Here is an 18581-nt window from a genome sequence, read left to right as displayed (position 1 = left end):
GAAAGGAATTTTACTTCCCTGTGTGCCATTTTCCTCAACTCCCAAATTTTGAAGATTGAAGAATTCTGTGTAATTCCTAATTACTCCAAGTTATTTCACTTAATTGGCATCAGAATCTTGGGCAACCCTTAAAAAACAAACTCAGTTTACTCGTTGATAGATGAATTGAAGAAAACCTGTGATGTTCTAATCTACCTTAAGTAATTCAAGTTGAATTTTCCACATGAATGCGTGGACTGAAGAGGGGGCTAAAACATGAGTAACATGCCAGATTCAAGGAGTCCTGTCTGTTCATCTCAAAAAGTTTTCCTGGCTCTTTCCTTCCCTTTCCACGCACAGCTTCTTAAAAGTGGGTAGGACCTTTAGAAGCTTTGTTCTGTCTTTCTCATGATAGCTGTTCACCGCTTGATGTTTTTAGACCTCTGAAGTCTGGAAGGTGGGGCATGGTTTTCCAAGTGCCATGGACCAAGTGAGCCTTTTCAGTGACCTCTGTGGGTGAACATTTCAACTGCCTTTGGTCCTTGCCTGAGAAAGCCCCCAAGTGATCAATGTCTCCGAAAGGGCCACACCATTCTCCCTGAGCCCGTGTCCTTCCTCTAGCCCACAGCTCACTCTGCATCTACTCTGTCTCCTGCCTCTTCCATTCCCCCAGTCTTTTTCCACTTACCACGCCATTGGTGGTCTGGGGGTGTGCAGCCCAGATGTTTTCCCCAAGCGATTAGAAGATTACTTTTTCAAGTCTCTTCACAGAGCAGATGTTCCCCTCCAGCTCCCCCTCCCTCGCCCGGCAATTGCTGAAACCTTTCTCTGTCCCAGAGAGCATATGGTGTGGCTGCTGTGTGTTTGATCAGGAGAGCCTGAACAGAACAAGAGAATCCCACACTGATGACTGTTTGGCAGGCAAGCTTCTAGGTGTGTGTGTGTGTGTGTGTTCCTCCTCCCTTTGTTCCTACTTAAGTTGTGAGCAGATGTTCTCTACTGGCTGAGTGGCTGTCCTTTCTCTGGTCCCTGACACCAGTGCTTCATCCTGTTCCCCTGCTTCAGGCCATTCAGTGTGCCCGACTCTAGCATCTTTCTTGGCTTGCATACATCTGTCTTTACTTCATCCAGAGCTTTGCGCTCTTAGCCTGGGAAACCTGTTAGAAAAATAAGTTTGCTCCTATGCCTAAACTTGATTTATAGGTTGCTCCCTACCCTCTCCCTCCTTGAATCTATTATTTACCCATCCTCTGCTTCCCTTTTCATCCCACCCCAAATTCTGGGCCCACTCAACTATTGCAGACCAGTCATTCTCTCTCTCACCTCTTAGCCTTTAGGTGTGCCTTCCCTTCTTTCTGAAGCATCCTCCCTTTTCTTCTTTTCCTTTTTTGCCTGGCAAATTTCTGTTCATCCTTTGTGTCTTTGTTTAAGCATGATATTCTCTTCGACCTCCACGTCCCAGTCATAAATTACCATTGCGCTCCTATGTTAATACCAACCCTTATTTCTCTGTACTACGGTTGTGCTTTTACTTGTCTCTTCATTTTGTCATTAATTTATTTTTATAAATCTGAGCAAGAATGTTTCCACACTGTCAAACAAGAGTTAGATTCCAGATTCTTCTCTCTTCCTCTTCTTCTGACAGTATTCAATGAGCATGTACTCTGTATGAAACCCTCTATTAGATCTTGGAGTCATAAAAATGAGGGAGAGATTGTTCTTTCCCTCAACTAGAAAGTCCCCTATGTAGACTTCAAAAGTGATGCTATTACAGTGGTGAGACAGCCAAGACCACATGGAAAGCAGATATTTAGATGATTATCCAGCCCTGAAAACAACCCAGAAGGGATATGGAAAAGCCAGGTTAGTGTTGAAAACAAACTGAAAGTAAGAAATAGTTAAGAGCAAGGCAAACTTCTGGCTACCAGCCAAATCCAACCTGCTGCCTGTTTCGCAAACAAAGTGCTAGTGGAATATAACCAAGTCTGTTCATTTACATAAAACAATTTGCATATTGTTTACAACTTCTTTTATGCTACATTGGTAAAGTGAAGTGAAGTGAAGTCGATCAGTTGTGTCCAACTGTTTGCAACCCTGTGGACTGTAGCTGACCAGGCCCCTCCATCCATGGGATTCTCCAGGCAAGAATGCTGGAGAGGTTTGCCATTTCCTTTTCCAGGGGATCTTCCTGAGCCAGGGATTGAACCCGGGTCTCCCGCATTGCAGGCAGATGCTTTAACCTCTGAGCCACCAGGGAAGCCCCAACTATGGTAAAGGTGAGTAGTAAAACTGTAAACTACATGCCCTCAAAGCCTAAAATATTGTCTGCCCTTTTATAGGGAACGTTGTGCTGACCCCTGGCTTAGAGAGTAAATAATAAAAGTGGATAAGATGATTTTAGAAAATAAAAAAGGGTGAAATTTCTCAAAACAGATTTTAAAATGTAGTACACAGCTACCGTAATCAAAATAGTATGATACTGGTTTACTAAAAGACAAATAGCTCATTGGGAAGATAGTAAGAAGTCCAACATGAACCATGTATATAAATTTGATATGTGATGATATTTCAGTTCTATCAAGAACATAATATATTTAATAAACAGTATTAGGAAAATTAGCTATTTCTTTGGGAAAAAAAAAATTCCACTAGACTTTTTAACATTCTTCACCCACCTGCCTCTCCCTCCACAATAAGAAATATGTCACTGTTTTTGATTAATACTTTTTTTTTTGGCTTACCATTGTATTTGGTTTCCATGTCTTCCTCCTAGATTTTATTTCTGGTTGCTGCATTAGAGTCTTCAGTAAATCTTTCTACTATGATATGTGACTAGTAAATTATCTGTTTTTATGTGTAAAAAAAAAATCTTTATTTTACCCATACTCTTGAATGATAATTGAGATAAATATAGAGTTTTACTCTCGCCAATCATTTTCCTTGTCACTTCAAAGACATTTCACTGTATTCTGACAAATTTAGTGCTGGTGAAAAAATTTTCTCTAGATCTAATTATAGAGCTCATTCATCTATAGAAAATCTATCTTTTGGTTTTAGTATTTTTTAACATGTTTTCTCTGTCTTTGATGCTGTTGTTTTCCACAGTGTGTTGGGATGAGTTTCTTATGTCTTTCTTCAATTCTAGAAAAACTTTAGCTGCTATTACCTTGATGATCACATTTTGTCCATTTCCTCAGTTCTCTCCTTATTGAGGTCTTGTTAGACATTTGTTAGAGTTTCTCACTCTTTATTTCATGTATTTTAACAGCATTGAATGGTTTCCAACTTAAGGTGATTTGCTCAGGCCTGTCTTCCAGTCTACACTGTTCAGTTGTGTCTCTTGTGTCCATGCTGTAGGTTTAAGTTCAATGACATTTTCCACTTAAAATTTTTATATCTTTCAAGAGAGTGAGAAATCAAGTCAGAGACTGAGAGAAAATATGTGCAAAAGACATACCTGTTAAAAAACTGTTATCGAAAATATGTAAGAACTCTTAAACCTTAACAATAAGAAAACAAACAGCTTGATTTAAAAATGGGCAAATGACTTGAACAGGTATCTCACTAAAGAAGATGTAAAGACAGCAAATAAGTATATTAAAATGTTTCACATTACGTATCATTTGGTTTTCATGTAAATTAAAACAATGAGATACCACCGCACAACTGTTGGAGTGGCCAAAATGCAGAACACTGACAACATCAAATGTTGGTAAGGAAGGGGAACAATGTGAATTCTCACTGATTGGTGGGAATACAAAATGGTACTACAACTTTGGGATATAGTTTGGCAATTTCTTACAAAAGTAAAAATACTCTGAACATATGATCTGACCTTACTACTTACCCAAAGGAATTGACAGGTTATGTCCACACATAATTTGTAGCAGCTTTATTCATAATTGCCAAAACTTGGAAGTAACTAAAATGTCCTTCCGTAAGTGAATGGATACATAAACTGTGGTAAAGCCATAAAATGGAATATCATTCAGTGCTAAAAAGAAATAAGTTCCCAAACTAGGAAAAGACATGGAGGAAACGTAAAGATTAGGAGCAAAGGAGATGATTAGGTGGAGCACAGAGAATTTTCAGGGCAGTGAAACTATTCTGTCTGTGCATGCGTACTCAGTCGCTCAGTTCTGTCCAACTCTCTGTGACCCCATGAACTGTAGCCCACCAGACCCCTCTGTCCATGGGATTCTCCAGGCAAGTATACTGGAGTCGGTTGCCATGCTCTCCTCCAGGGGATCTTCCCAATCCAGGGATCAAACCCGAGTCTCTTAAGTCTCCTGCATTGGCAGTGGGTTCTTTACCACTAGTGCCACCTGGGAAGCCAGAAACTATTCTGTTTGATCCTATAATGATGGATACATGTCATTGTATATTTTGCAAAACCCATAGAATGTGCAGCATCAAGAGTAAACTCTAATATAAACTGTGGGTGATAATGATGTGTCATTGTGGGGTCGTTGATTGTAACAAATGTACCACTCTGGTGCGGGATGTTGATAATGCAGGAAGCTTGTGCGTTTGTATGTGTGAGCAGAAATTTTTATTCAACATGATAAGAGGTTTCAGGGTAAGAGGTGCAGGGCTGTGCTGCTACTCAAAAATGTTCCCAAATATCCAGGTCTATTAGGTCTTCTTGCTCCATAAATTTTTGTCCTCATTTCCCAAGATGGGTGTGTGCTTCGAAGCATCATGCAAGCATTCCAGACAAGAAAATGTGTGAAAGTCAAAAGGGCCTTCTGTCAGTGAGGTTTTCTTTTTACTCAGGGGAAAAATGTCTCCCCAGGAACTTCAGCTTTAGTCTCTTTGTCCAGGAGAGTGCCACATGGCCTCCTGTCGCTGTAAGAGAAGCTGGGAGAATATTTCTTTTTCTAGCTTCCTTAGTAGAAGAAGGAAAGTAAAAGGGAGGTTAAGGAAGTCAATCTACAGTATTTTCTACAGTGGTCTTGCACATCATTAGATTTCTTTAAGTATTTTGAAATACTGATATGTAGGTTCTTTTTGAGTGGATTGATTTTTTTTTTTTTATTTTAGATTTTCATCTTGGGCCTTCATTGCAGAGTGCAGGCTTTCTCTAGTTGTGGTGTGTGGGCTTCTCGTGGCACAAAGCTTTCTCTTTGTGGCGCCCAGGTTTCCCTAGTTGCAGTGTGCTGGCTTCTCTGGTTGCCACACGCAGGCTTAGTTGCCCCACAGAATGCAGCTCTTAGTTCCCTGATTAGGGATTGAACTCATGTCCTCTGCATTGGAAGGCAGATTTTAAACCACTGGACCACCAAGAAGTCCCAAGTTTGGGGGGAGGGTGGTGTTTTATCTCTCTCTCTCTCTCTCTGTGAAATCACTCCTCCTTGTCAATGGCCTCAATCTGTTCCCCAGCCTACAACTTAAAAGAAGTGGGTCTTCGAGTGTTGGGACAGGATTCTATGTGGCGGTATTACTGCAGTCTTCACTTATCCGTCACCAAGCTTGGATGGCTGTTTAAATGTTTGTACCAAAGTTATGTCTATGCCCTCTTTCTTCCCTTGAACCTAAACATCCTATAAGCCTAGCACAGTAGACAGCAGTAGCCAGCAAGTTTCTTTGGAATAACTATTATATTATGAGCTGGAGCCTAACTTTAGTTCCTCCTTTGACACAGTGCTTTTTTCTCAATCTTAGCCTGCAGGTGCCACACTTCTGATTACTGTTATCTGTTTCTAGACCCAGAACCAGTATATCTGTTTGTTATTCGGTGTTATTGTTCCATTTCAAGTTCTCTGAAATGATTTTCTTGTTTAAAAACATTTTTTTAAATTATTTTTTTGCCATACTGCATGGCATGAGGGATCTTCTTTCCCCAACCAGGGACTGAACCCTCACCCCCTGCAGAGGAAGTGCAGACTCTTAACCAGTAGACCACTAGGGAAGTCCTGCTTTCCTTTGTTAAATATACAGTTTAACCACATCTCTTTGGTTTTTCTCTTCTTGTATTTTGACCACCATGTCAATGTGTTTGAAATAATGTGTTAATGTGTGAACTAACCAAGCCAACTGTGACTTAAGTTCTTGATCACAAAACTCTTTTGTATGGTTTTCTGTTTGTTTGTGCAATTAAATCATCATAGTACATTTATGAGATATTTAAAGATGCAGACAGTGTACTTTTATATTCCTTAAAAGGCTTAATGGTACTCAGTGCTGAACTGTAAAGATAGATGCATAGAGGTGACAATCACTGAAATTATGGGTAATAGAATATTGGGTTCTTGTTAACTCTATTGAGAGTTTTAGAGAATTTCCAAAATATCTCAATAATCACCTGACCTAGTGATTTAAAGAAGCAGCTGTGGAATCAAACAGACCTGAGTATAAAGTCTTGTTCTGCTATTATTAGCCAGTATGAATGTGGAAAAGTTTCTAAAATTCTCTAAACTTCTGATTCCTTACCTAAAAGAAAATGGATCTAATAATAGTACTGACCTCATAGAATTGTGACAGAAATAAATGAGACACAAGTAAAGCTCTTAGCACAGTGCCTGGTGTGTAGCAAATCAGTTACAGAGGCTACCTGTTACTAATTTACTAGAATTAATAAATTAATAGTAATGTATTTATAACAGGTAATCTCTATAGCTGTTATTTTTCTGGCCATTCACAAAAAGTTAAATTATATTCTTTTCTAAATTTCTTTTTTCATAATGTAGATCCAGTATAGCCAAGGTCAACATGGCTAACCCAAGATAACCAGCAAGTCAACTTTTAATTATAATCTGCGCCAACAGCACATGCCTTCTTTGTACTTTTGACTATTGACTATGACTTTATTGCAGGATTTTCTGAGAACTGCTACCCACCTAAGGTCAAATTCTTATCAGTGTTGTGCAATTAATAAGTCCCATGATCATCAAATTAGAAAGGCCAGTTTTAATTTCTTTTAACTTGTCAATCATTGTAGACTCTCTTCTCCCATCTCAGCTTTGCCAGTTCTCTGGTTTCTGGCACTTTCCATTCTGTGTCATCTGAAAATGTTGGATGCCTGGTCAAGAAAAACAAGTCTTCACTGAATAAAAAAAAAATTAATTGTACTGAAGCTGAAGATTAATGTCTTTCTTCTCCACTGTACTCCCCCTCCAAAGTGTTCAAAACCTTAGTTAGTCACTTCATGCACAAGTCATGCATTCTGATCAGAGACATGCAGTGGGCTGCAGGACTTTGACCATGATGTCATCCCATAATTCTAAGCAACTTAAAGAAGCATTATTATGTAATTTGCCTCTTAGCTATCACAATAACACTTTACTAAGAAGCAGAAATAACCATTTGTTTCTTTTTTCCCCATCATAGTAGCTATCATCAAAAAATCACAGTAGTTATGAAATAATTGGCAAGTTATTTCTGTCAAGTGTGAAAACTGAGTAGGCAATGCAAAATGAATCTTTTGGGGGAATTTTTAATTTATTTTTCAGTTAAAATATATGAAATGGTTTTGAATTGATTTTGAGAATAGAAAAATCTAGCTAGGTACCTAATAAAGGGATAAAATAATTTCACTATTTTTTTTTTTTGACAGGTTTCCCTACATCTGAGTTGAATTAATCCTTTTGATTATTTTAACCAGTTACATCAGAAAACTTGTCTTTGCCATTCTGCCTTTACTCATTCCCACCCCCACCCAACTCTGTGATGACTGTCCATGTACAGACTAGGCTTTTTTAAAATGGTGCTGTCATCTGCTGCATTCGTCTGTTCAGTGGGTTTTTCATATACATATTTAACTTTTTGAACCCAATCCCAGTAGAGGGACTGGGGGTATTTCCAGCACACCAAGCAATTCACCAAACACACCAACTGGATGTCCTACAGTTCAACAGAATTCTGACACAATCTACCTGGAGATGGCATCAGGCTCCACGAGTTCAGGGCTCAGTCCCACCAGACTGTCCTCCACTTCAGGTGCCAATTGCAAGTCCAGCCTTCTGACGTACAGGCTATAAATCTGAATTTCCCACAAGGCCCTCCTGGGGGTTGATTAATTTGCTAGAATACCTCATAGAACTCAGATAAATATTTTACTTATTGCATTACCAGTTTATCATAAAAGTCATGTGTTAAAAATGGCTATTCTTATCCCAGCCTTGGAAGTTCTAGTTTAGTACACCTGGAAGCACCCCTGAGTGAATTTGAGCCTAGAGTCTTCATGCAACCCTTTGAGAAACACTGTCATGGTGTCCATCAAGAGATTAGCAAAGGATAAGCCAAGGATAATTCCCAGGGAGAGATGACTTAGTGGACTGTCAGCAGAGATGCTCGTGGCCATTGTAAGACTACTGAAGGGGAGATCCGGGTACCTCAACAAAGCAATTCACCTCTTAAAATATCAGATCCTTTCACTTCTGCTAGTAAGTTCTCCTCATATGGGAATAGCTCCTGTCAGGATTCTGTTTTGCCTTTTATTCTGGGAAAATTTACAAGAGGAACATCAGTGGGATGAAATTATAACCACCCTGCATCCTGCTTTAGCTAGTCTTGACACTGCATCCAAGTACCATCTCCCTCCTCTATCAGCCTTTCGAACTGAATTCCTCTCACTTTGCACTTTTGCAAGTCTAAGTAACTTACCTGGAATGGTGACTCAGACCATCTTCTTTGAGTGGTCTGATCCTCTGGCCATAATGTCCCTCTCAGGCTTTGCTTTCCCCATCTGTTTAATGACAAAATTGAATGAAGGAACCATGAGAGATGCCCTAGTGGATCAACTAGATTGCCAAATCTGTTCTTCCTGGTCTCACTATATAACTGTAGTTCTTCCTCTTTCTAATCAGGATAATTATTCCTGACAGTATGTTGATTCCTGTATTTGACTGCAGTTCTCTTGGTACAAGTGTGCTGAAGTGACTAGACAGCAGCCATAACTTAAAGTTTAGTGGGATTCAAGTCACATCCCCTGGTGGGAGCCTTCTGATTCTGGTAACAGACTCCTCTAGACACAAAGAACCTAAAATTGGAGTGTTAGAAAGCACAGAATTCTGGGGAGGGATCAGTGGGAATGACAGTAAGTGGGGCTGTTCCTTCTTCCATATCCTGGTTCTGAAACCTTGTATTCTATCTATTGGAAACATAGCGCCATACAATAATTGATATTTTTGATTTAGGTTAGACACTATGATAATCACATGCACCACCTGGAGTTCTGGCCCTTGAGGGGGGTTTCTTTTATCACCGTCTTTTAGGACTACTCCTGAGTGGAGCTGTTATGCAATCACAATCATTTTGGCTTGCACCCACATATAAAGTTGACCAAACCATGAACCTAGTTTGGCATTTTTTTCCCTCCATTACTTGGTCAAAATGAAAGCATCATTGTGAGCTGAGAGAGAGGCACTGGAACAGTTGATGCTGGCCATTCCTGGGAGACTATCAAGATGAGCCATCAGCAGCCACACTTCCCGCAACTGGGGAGTCTAGAATGATAAGCCATACATAGCATTCCCTCTGCCATCATTCTCACCAAATCTGTTCCTCCTTCATGCCTCTTCTTTTGGTGACACCATCATCCATCTAAGTAAAGTGGAAGTCATTCTTGACTCTTCCATAAATTTTGCCACTCCATCCTAAACGCATTCAACCACCAATTGCTTTTTAAAAATTATTTTATTATTATTTTTATTGGAGTATAGTTGCTTTACAATGTTGTGTTAGTTTCTGCTGTACAACGAAGTGACTCGGCTCTGTGTGTACATATACCCCTCCCCCTTGGCCCTCCCTCACATGCCCCCCCCATCTAGGTCACCACAGATCATCCGAGCTGAGTTTCCTGCACTCTACAGGAGTTCCCACTAGCTGTCTGTTTCACACATGGCAGTGCACATATTTCAGTCTCAGTCTCCCAGTTCATCCCACCCTCCTGCCCCGGCCTGTGTCCACACTTCCATTCCTTCCTTCTGCATCTCTATTCCTGTCCTGCAGATGGATTCATCTGCATCATTTTTCTAGATTCCACATACATGCATTGATAAGAGTCTATCATGCAGAGTAAAGTAAGTCAGAAAGAGAAAAGCAACCACCAATTATTGATTGCTATTTCTCTAGATGTTTATACACTCTGTCCCTTCTTCTCTGCCTCTGGCTGAAGCAGTTGGAATGTACAGATCTGAACTTAAAAAAAACACTACATCCTCATTTTAAAAAGCAGATTAATGGGGGGGGCGGGGGGCGGCGCGGGGGGAGGGCGGGGCAAGACAGGCAGTAGAAAAAATTTAGAAAATTAATGCAATAAGAGAGATAGTAGAAGCTTGAAGGTTGTTACAAGTTGGAGTATAGGGAAGTGGCTAAAATACAGCAATATTAATAAGGCAGACTTGACAACCTGGGAGTGAGTGGTAGAGGAATGCAGAATGACTAACTTCTAGGTGTCAACTTGAACAAGGTGGAGAAGGAAAATAACACTTACTGAATTCTAGGCTCTGTGCTAATTATTTGCACATGTGATCACAGGTGATAGCTAGAGACTTGTATTTCTTGTATTTCACTCATTTTAGGAATTAACTGGCTTGGCTTTGGATTTCTGCATCTAGCTGTCTATCTGGAAAAGAGATGTTTAATTTGGCTGTGAATAAGTATCAGTCTTGCAGATAGCATTCTTTAGTCAACATACATTTTGATTTTTTCATTTATGCTGTATCTGTAGAATCTAATCAGTACCTGGCACACAATAGACACACAATAATTATTTGCTGCACTGAGTTAAACCATTTTAAAAAACCAGTGTTTTAATTGAACTATTAAATATTTACTAACTGATACCATGGACCATTTGCCTCTATGAACCATACATAGGCTGTTAGGAAGCTGAATAGGCAATGTGATCAGGGTACCATTTGGTTCATATCCATCTCCACTTTCCACCATGTTTTCTGGGTTGGAATAAACTCTGAATGTCCAAAGTGGAATCTTAATAACAGCAAAACAGTCACTTAGATTGCTTGGAAATTAGCTTGGATAATTCATCATTGTAGAAGACTTGGTCAGAACAGGCGAAGAGAAATGGAATTTGGCTCCAACAGTTCCTAATAATCTTCCTTAGTTTAATAACATTGCTTAAGTAGAGCCATGGAATGCTAGAATTGGAAAGGGCCTTAGAGACCATAAAATCCAATCTCTTCCTCTTACAATGAGGACACTGAGACCTGGTAAGGCTAAGAAAAGTTATCCAAGGTTTCATAGCTACACAGTGATAGTGTGGGACTCAGAAGCCAGTGCTCTATCTAGGTCAGGAAGCATAAATTGAATGACTAATGCATTTCAGACACTTTGCTACTTTCTGTTGCTACAGAAATCAATCCCCTGACCACTAGTCTCTTATCTGATGGGAGAAAGACACACAATCAGATTTTAACACAACAGATTAAATGGTAGAATATAGATGCAATCATATCTAATTGTTATCATTTGTTGAGCACCTACTAAAATCAGGAGTTGGCCAATTATTTTCTACAGCTTTGTTCATTTAATCTCCCCATGAACTGCTTTATCTATTAATTCCTTTCCACCTCCAGGCTCTGGACTGGAAATATACACTGAGAAGATTTCTTCAAACCAAAAATTCATGTTCAGAGTCCAGGCTGTTCCCTTTGACCCCAAATCTGAAGATATGTACTGCCCAGATTGTGGGAGATCACCAGACCTTTCTCCCATAAATAAGGCCATATGGGAATAATAAACAGCTCTGGGAACCTTCAGTAGGCCAGTATTAGGGGAAAGATCTGCGATCATCCTAGTAGGTGGAGGGACAGCTCACCATGTTTATGATTTCTTTGGGGATCATATAGAAGCATTGTAAGACCAAAAGTTCACATTTAAAGCTATTAAAAGGCCTTTTAAGGTTTACAAGGCACACATTGGTTGGGGTTTCTGACACCCAAGCCATGAACACTGCTTTTACTGCTTCATGGGGATTGACTGCTGAAAACCTATGACAACAGCAGTTTACATTTTGACAGTTCCCTAAATACATCATCATTCCCATGTCCTAAAATGCTTTACAGGAAGGCTGGGCAAATTGGCTGTTAAAATCAAGGAATGTCAATGAAAACAGAATCAAAAAGCCAAGATTTACTCTGTGATTTTTACTGATCCACATGGGGAAAATGTCTTCCTTGTATCCTCAGCCATTCCACTGAACTGATGTCATCTCAAACAAGAAGGTCTCAAGAGGTTGCTGTGTAATGGTTTGCATAATTTTAGTGCTTATCTCCCTAAAACTTTTGCTACCAACACAAGAAATTTATTATATAATTAGCTAAAATGAGTAGCATCTTTAAGAACTTTTATTGTAAGTTCTCCCCTTTTTCACTTGATCATTTATTGTTTCAGTTCAGTCTCCCAGTCATGTCTGACTCTTTGTGACCCCATGAACTGCAGCATGCCAGGCTTCCCTGTCCATCATCACCATTTATTGTTTACTAAGCACTATTTTGGGGCTCCTCAGGTGGCCCTAGTGGTAAAGAACCTGCCTGCAATGCAGGAGACATAAGAGACATGAGTTTAATCCCTCAGTTGGGAATATCCAACTGAGGGATATGGAGGAGAGCATGGCAACCCACTCCAGTTAGTCTTGCGTGGAGAATCCCGTGGATTGAGGAGCCTGACAGGCTACAGTTCATAGGGCTGCACAGAGTCAGACATGACTGAAGCAACTTAACACACTCGCACACAAGCACTATTCTAGGTCCTGAAGAGAAGAAGCAAAGAAGAAATAGTCATAGTTCCTAACTGCTGCTAAGTCACTTCAGTCGTGTCCAACTCTGTTCGACCCCATAGATGGCAGCCCCCCAGGGCTCCCCCGTCCCTGGGATTCTCCAGGCAAGAACACTGGAGTGGGTTGCCATTTCCTTCTCCAGTGCATGAAAGTGAAAAGTTAAAGTGAAATCGCTCAGTCGTGTCTGACTCTTAGTGACCCCATGGACTGCAACCTATCAGGGTCCTCCATCAATGGGATTTTCCAGGCAAGAGTACTGAAGTGGGGTGCCATTGCCTTTTCCAGTTCCTAACTAGACGGTACTTAAGATTCTACTTATGAAAATGAGTGGGTATGGAAAACAAACAGTGATTCTGGTAGTAAGTAAGGTAATGAAGAAGAGAGAAAGGAGGGTAATGGAGTAAAGAGAAGTGTGTGTGTGAATGTATGTGGGGCAAGTGGTGGTGGTGGCTTAGCTGAAGTGATTAAGGAACACCTCTCAGTGATGGAGATTCTAATTCAGAGGAGGGCACAGTTCTATGAGATCTGGGGCAGAACACTTCAATTAGAAGGAATAGCAAGTGCAAAGGCCCTGAGACTAGAAGCAGGAAAGCATTCTTTGACTTTTAATTTTAAGATTGTAGGTTCTTTTTCAACAATAAATATTTTGAAGTTCTAAAGATGTATTTTTGTATAAATCTGACATCTGGAAAGAAGTCATATATAAATAGAAACAAAACCAGAGTAGCTAAGATGTATTAATGGGTTGTAGGGGAGGTGGGGCTAGAGGGCAATTAAGAAAGAAGCAGCCAAAGCTGCATCATAAGGCTATCTAAGGAATCAAGATTTCACTCTCGTTTCACTCAAAAGACATTGGAGGACTTGAGCAAAGAAGACATTGACTTGTTTTATAAAAATCATATGGTTGCTATGTGGATGCTGTGGGGTGACAAGGGCAGGTCAGGGAGGCCATTGAAAAGGCAGGTGAAGGTCCTCAAGTAAGAGATAATGGGAGGTTGGGGTTAGTAGATGCAAACTATTACATATAGAATGGACAAACAACAAGGTCCTACTGTGTAGCTCAGGGGACTATATTCAATATCCTGGAATTAAACCATAATGAAAAAGAATATAAAAATGAACGTATATATGTGTATAACTGAGTCACTTGGCTGTACATCAGAAGTTAACACAGTGTATAAGTCAATTGCATGCATGCTCAGTCACTAAGTCCTATCTCTTTGCTACCCTGTGGACTGTAGCCCACCAGGCTCCTTTGTCCATGGGATTTCCAAGGCAAGAATACTGGAGTGGGTTGCCATTTCCTTCTCCAGGGGATCTTCCCAACCCAGGGATTGAAACTTCATCTCCTGTGTCTCCTGCATTGGTAGGCAGATTCTTTATCACAGAGCCACCTGGGAAGCCCTATAAATCAACTATACTTCAATTAAGAAATGATATCTGGAAGTTAGTCATGAGTTGTAGAACAAATCATTTGGCTTTAATAATAATTCAAATATATTGAACTATATATACACTTTAAAAGGGTGAGTTGTATGGCATGTGACTATCTCAAACTATTAATAAAAATAAAAGTTCAAATGCTAAAAATAAGGTTAATAATAACCCTTTAATAAATAAATAATGATTACTTCCTCAGTGCAGCTGTCCCTGACACTGCCTTTCCCTCCCCCTTCCCTACCAGCAGATAAAACCAATCCCTTCCCAGTGTTCGTGAAGCACTTTGCAGGTGCCTCTCTTGGGAACTTATCAGTTGAGTCATGATTAATGATAAGTTTACTTGCATGTGTCCATGTAATTTACAAGTTATTATAACACAAAGATGTGTCTTATCTGTCTGGGTCTCCTCAACACTTAGTTGTGGACCTGATTTATAACAGGTGCTCAATAAATATCTTAAAGTAATAAATGTGTGGATAAATGAATGAATAAATGTAGTGGCACTGTGTTCAGTATTCTACAAACATGATCCCATAGCTGATTTTAATCCACATACTGTGTAGACTGTCCCAGATTATTGTGGCAAGTCTTTTATTAATTTATTGATTTAATTAATGCAGAATGAGAAGGTGGCAATATAAAGCAGTTGGATATGTATGTTTCCTAAAGATATCATTTTGTCTGAGGGATAATTTTGTAAGCTGAATTTTAAATCTCTGATTTATGGGGTAACAAAAATGCTGTATATAAAGTTATGGATCACCAAAGCAGAACATACTCATCTAACTAGCTGCTATCCCATTGCCAGCAATCATTCTGGAATCCTAAAATGCATCCCTGTGTCACATCCTTGTGAAACCCAAGGTGGACTCTCAGGTGAATGGGTAGCCCAGTGTTGGAAATGAGACTCAAACCCAGAATTCTCAAAATCTCCAACTGTCTTCAGTCATTTTTAGAAATGGGGATGCTGGCCAAATTCATGCCTTGTTGTAATTCTGATCATTCTTGACAGTATTTAAAAAATAAAACTTTTTATAGTGTAAAACTCCCTATCTCCACTTCTCAACAATAAAAGGGAAAAAAAATCTCATGGGTTGGATTTAAGCAATTCTAGATGAGAGTGGGGTTCCCCAGACATGTGTTCTTATGCAAACCACTTCACAGTGCTGAGATTCATTGCTTCACCTGCAAGGTGAGAATAGTAATGGCTACCTTATAAATTTCAGAGAGGGTTAAAAAAAATATATAGAAAATACTTTGGCTATTGCCTGGCTCTTGAGAGAGAGCTAGTGAATGTCCATCTTCCTGCCCTGCTCTCAACACTGCACATCATGGAAATCTCTCCACACACCTCCAAGCGTAAGCATTCCCTGTGTCCTCAGTTGCATCTTACTCTTGAGCCTGAGAGACAGTGTGGGTTAATGAAAAGGCAATGGACTAGAAGTGGTAACGTTTGACTTGTAGTTCTAACTCTGCTGCTAACCAGTTCTGAAACATTGAATAATTCACTTTGTAAAAGTGAAAGTCGCTCAGATGTGTCCAACTCTTTGTGACCCCATGGACTATACAGTCCATGGAATTCTCCAGGCCAGAATACTGGAGTGGGTAGCCATTCCCTTCTTCAGGGGATCTTCCCGAACCAAAGATCAAATTGGGGTTTCCTGCATTGCAGGTGGATTCTTTACTAGCTGACCCACCAGGGAAGCCCAAGAATACTGGAGTGGGTAGCCTATCCCTTCTCCAGTGGATCTTCCCAACCCAGGAATCGAACCGGGGTCTCCTGCATTGCAGGTGGATTCTTTACCAGCTGAGCTACCAGGGAAGCCCAATTCACTATAAATTTATTTCCTCATTTGTTAAAAAAAAAAAAAAAAAAAGTGTATTGGTGATGGATGGAAAGTAAATTTTTGATGCTGAGCTCCTTGTAGGGTCTATGGAAGTAGAAATGCAGTATTGTATATATGAAACTTATATGATGTTATAGCTCAGTGTTACCTCAATTTAAAAATTATTTTTAAAATAAGTTTATGGGGCTGAATTAATTCTAAGGCCTCCTCCTTGATCTTAATAAGTGTCTGCATTTATGACTACAGTGTCTAACAGAACTAGGCAGCAAAATTTCACTGGAAGTTGTTGGCCATTCCTTTGCTGATCTTCACTGAGAAAATTCCTTAAGAAACTAAACAAAGCAAAACAGAAACAACAGAAAATTATTTTTTTTGCCTTATTGATCATTAAATTTTGTGGTTCAGCTAAGTAGGTTTCCCTTTGCCTAAGTATACCTACAGGCACAGACATATTTATTAACAATTTGAAGTCACACTAAGATTGGATTAGGACTGGCTTATTATTATGCTTGGTTTCACAGTTGCTGACACTAAGTAAGCAGGATTGATGACATCTAAGGGCAGGGTGAGTCCTTGAAATCCAGTTGTGATTCATTCAGATGCCATGTCAGTGTGCTGATAATGGCAGGGAGAAAATTAAAATCAGGAATTTATTCATACTTTAGTTACCCATGGAATTTTTTTTTTCTTTCTTAATATATTGTGGCTGTAAAACTTGTGGAGAAAATAAAATCCTGCTTTTATTTTTAATTTTTCTTCTTTTTTATTGAGGAGTAGTTGATTCATAAAATCCTGCTTTAAAAAATTACTAGAATTAGAATCAGTAAGTTGAATGCAGGAAGTTATTGAAAATAAGGTCAATACATAAGAATTAATTATATTTCTGTATTTAAGATACAAACCAACTGGAAAATGAAAAAATTCAAAAGATATTATTTGGATAACATGAAATCAGCAGTCCCCAACCTTTTTGTCATCAGGAACTGGTTTTGTGGAAGACAGGTTTTCACAGACAGGGCAGAAAATGTTTCAGTGGATTGGTACCAGTCTGTGGCCCAGGGGTTGGGGACCCTTGCATTAAATGACATCAGATGTCTAGAAATAAATCTAGCAAAAGATGTGCAAATATTTTTAAGGGATTTTAGAGAAGACCTAACAAAGTAGAGGGATACATTCACAGGCAGATAAGTAGGTAAAAGGAACACAAAGAGAAGCTCCAGACAAAGACCCACACATACATTACCATAACATATGACAAATGTAAATACTGTATATAGTGCAGAAATTTTCAATAACTGTCACTGAACCAAATGGCTATACATATGGAACAACTAAATTTTGACTTCTCCACCTCACCCAATACATAGATATCAGTTCCAGTTAAAATATGTATCTAATTGTTAAGGATAAAGTATGAAAAAAAATGAGAAAGACTAGAGATCTCTTCAAGAAAGTTGGAGATACCAAGGGAACATTTCATGCAAAGTTGGGCACAATAAAGGACAGAAGCAGCAAGGACCTAACAGAAGCAGAAGAGATGAAGAAGAGATGGCAAGAATACACAGAAGAACTTTACAAAAAGATCTTAATGACCCGGATAACCACGATGGTGTGATCACTCATCTAGAGCCAGACATCCTGGAGTGTAAAGTTAAGTGAGCCTTAGAAAGCATTACTACAAACAAAGCTAATAGAGGTAATGAAATTCCAACTGAGCTAGAAGATAACTGTTAAAATGGTGCACTCAATATGTCAGCAAATTTGGAAAACTTAACAGTGGCCACAGGACTGGAAAAGGTCAATTTTCATTCCAGTCCTAAAGTAAGGCAATGCCAAATAATGTTCAAACTACCATACAATTGCTCTCATGTCACATTCTAGCAAGGTAATGCTCAAAATCCTTCAAGCTAGGCTTCAGCAGTATGTGAACTGAGACCTTCCAGAGGTACAAGCTGGGTCTGGAAAATTGTGTCAGAGATCCAATTGTCAACATCTGTTGAATCATAGAGAAAGCAAGGGAATTCCAGAAAAACATCTACTTTTGCCTCATTGTGCTAAAGCCTTTGACTGTGTGGATCACAACAAACTGTGGAAATGTTTAAAATAGATGGGAATACCGGATAACCTTACCTGTCTCCTGAGAAATCTGTATGCAGATCAAGAAGCTGCAGTTAGAACATTACATCGAACAGCGGACTGGTTCAAAATTGGGAAAGGAGTATGTCAAGGCTGATGTACAATCCAAATACATACAATAATATAAGAATGGATAAGTTACTTGTGTGATAATATTATAGTATATTATTCAATAATGAAAATAAACTACTGCTCTGTGCAACAGTATGGATGAATCTTATAAACATAAGTTAAATCCCAACACTTAGGAGTACATGAAGTTTAAGAGAGACTGAACTAATCCATGTAGTTAGACTAGTGCCTGCCTTTAGGAAGAAGAGATAGGTGATGACCTTGAGGAGAAATGAAAGGAGCTTCTAGGGTGTTGATAGCATAATACTTCCTGATCTTGGTGGTAGTTGTCTGGATGCATTTGCTCTGTAGAAGTTAATCAAAAT

At 39.3% G+C, this 18581-nt stretch overlaps 1 long non-coding RNA gene across 1 annotated transcript in view; it reads left to right on the top strand.

The window, feature by feature from the left end:
* The first annotated feature begins 2216 nt into the window (after positions 1–2216).
* The window catches only part of LOC113892729, a 92613-nt gene continuing 76248 nt past the window's right edge, over positions 2217–18581 (top strand). The window contains exon 1 of the long non-coding RNA XR_003511114.1: positions 2217–2255. This is a non-coding gene — a long non-coding RNA (uncharacterized LOC113892729). The remainder of the gene's footprint in view (positions 2256–18581) is intronic.

The sequence above is a fragment of the Bos indicus x Bos taurus genome, chromosome 5 (genome assembly GCF_003369695.1).
Source record: "Bos indicus x Bos taurus breed Angus x Brahman F1 hybrid chromosome 5, Bos_hybrid_MaternalHap_v2.0, whole genome shotgun sequence".
In the NCBI taxonomy this organism is placed as follows: Eukaryota; Metazoa; Chordata; class Mammalia; order Artiodactyla; family Bovidae; genus Bos; species Bos indicus x Bos taurus.
The sequence above is the reverse complement of the archived record's forward strand: the minus strand, read 5'-3'. Positions and strand labels throughout refer to the sequence as shown.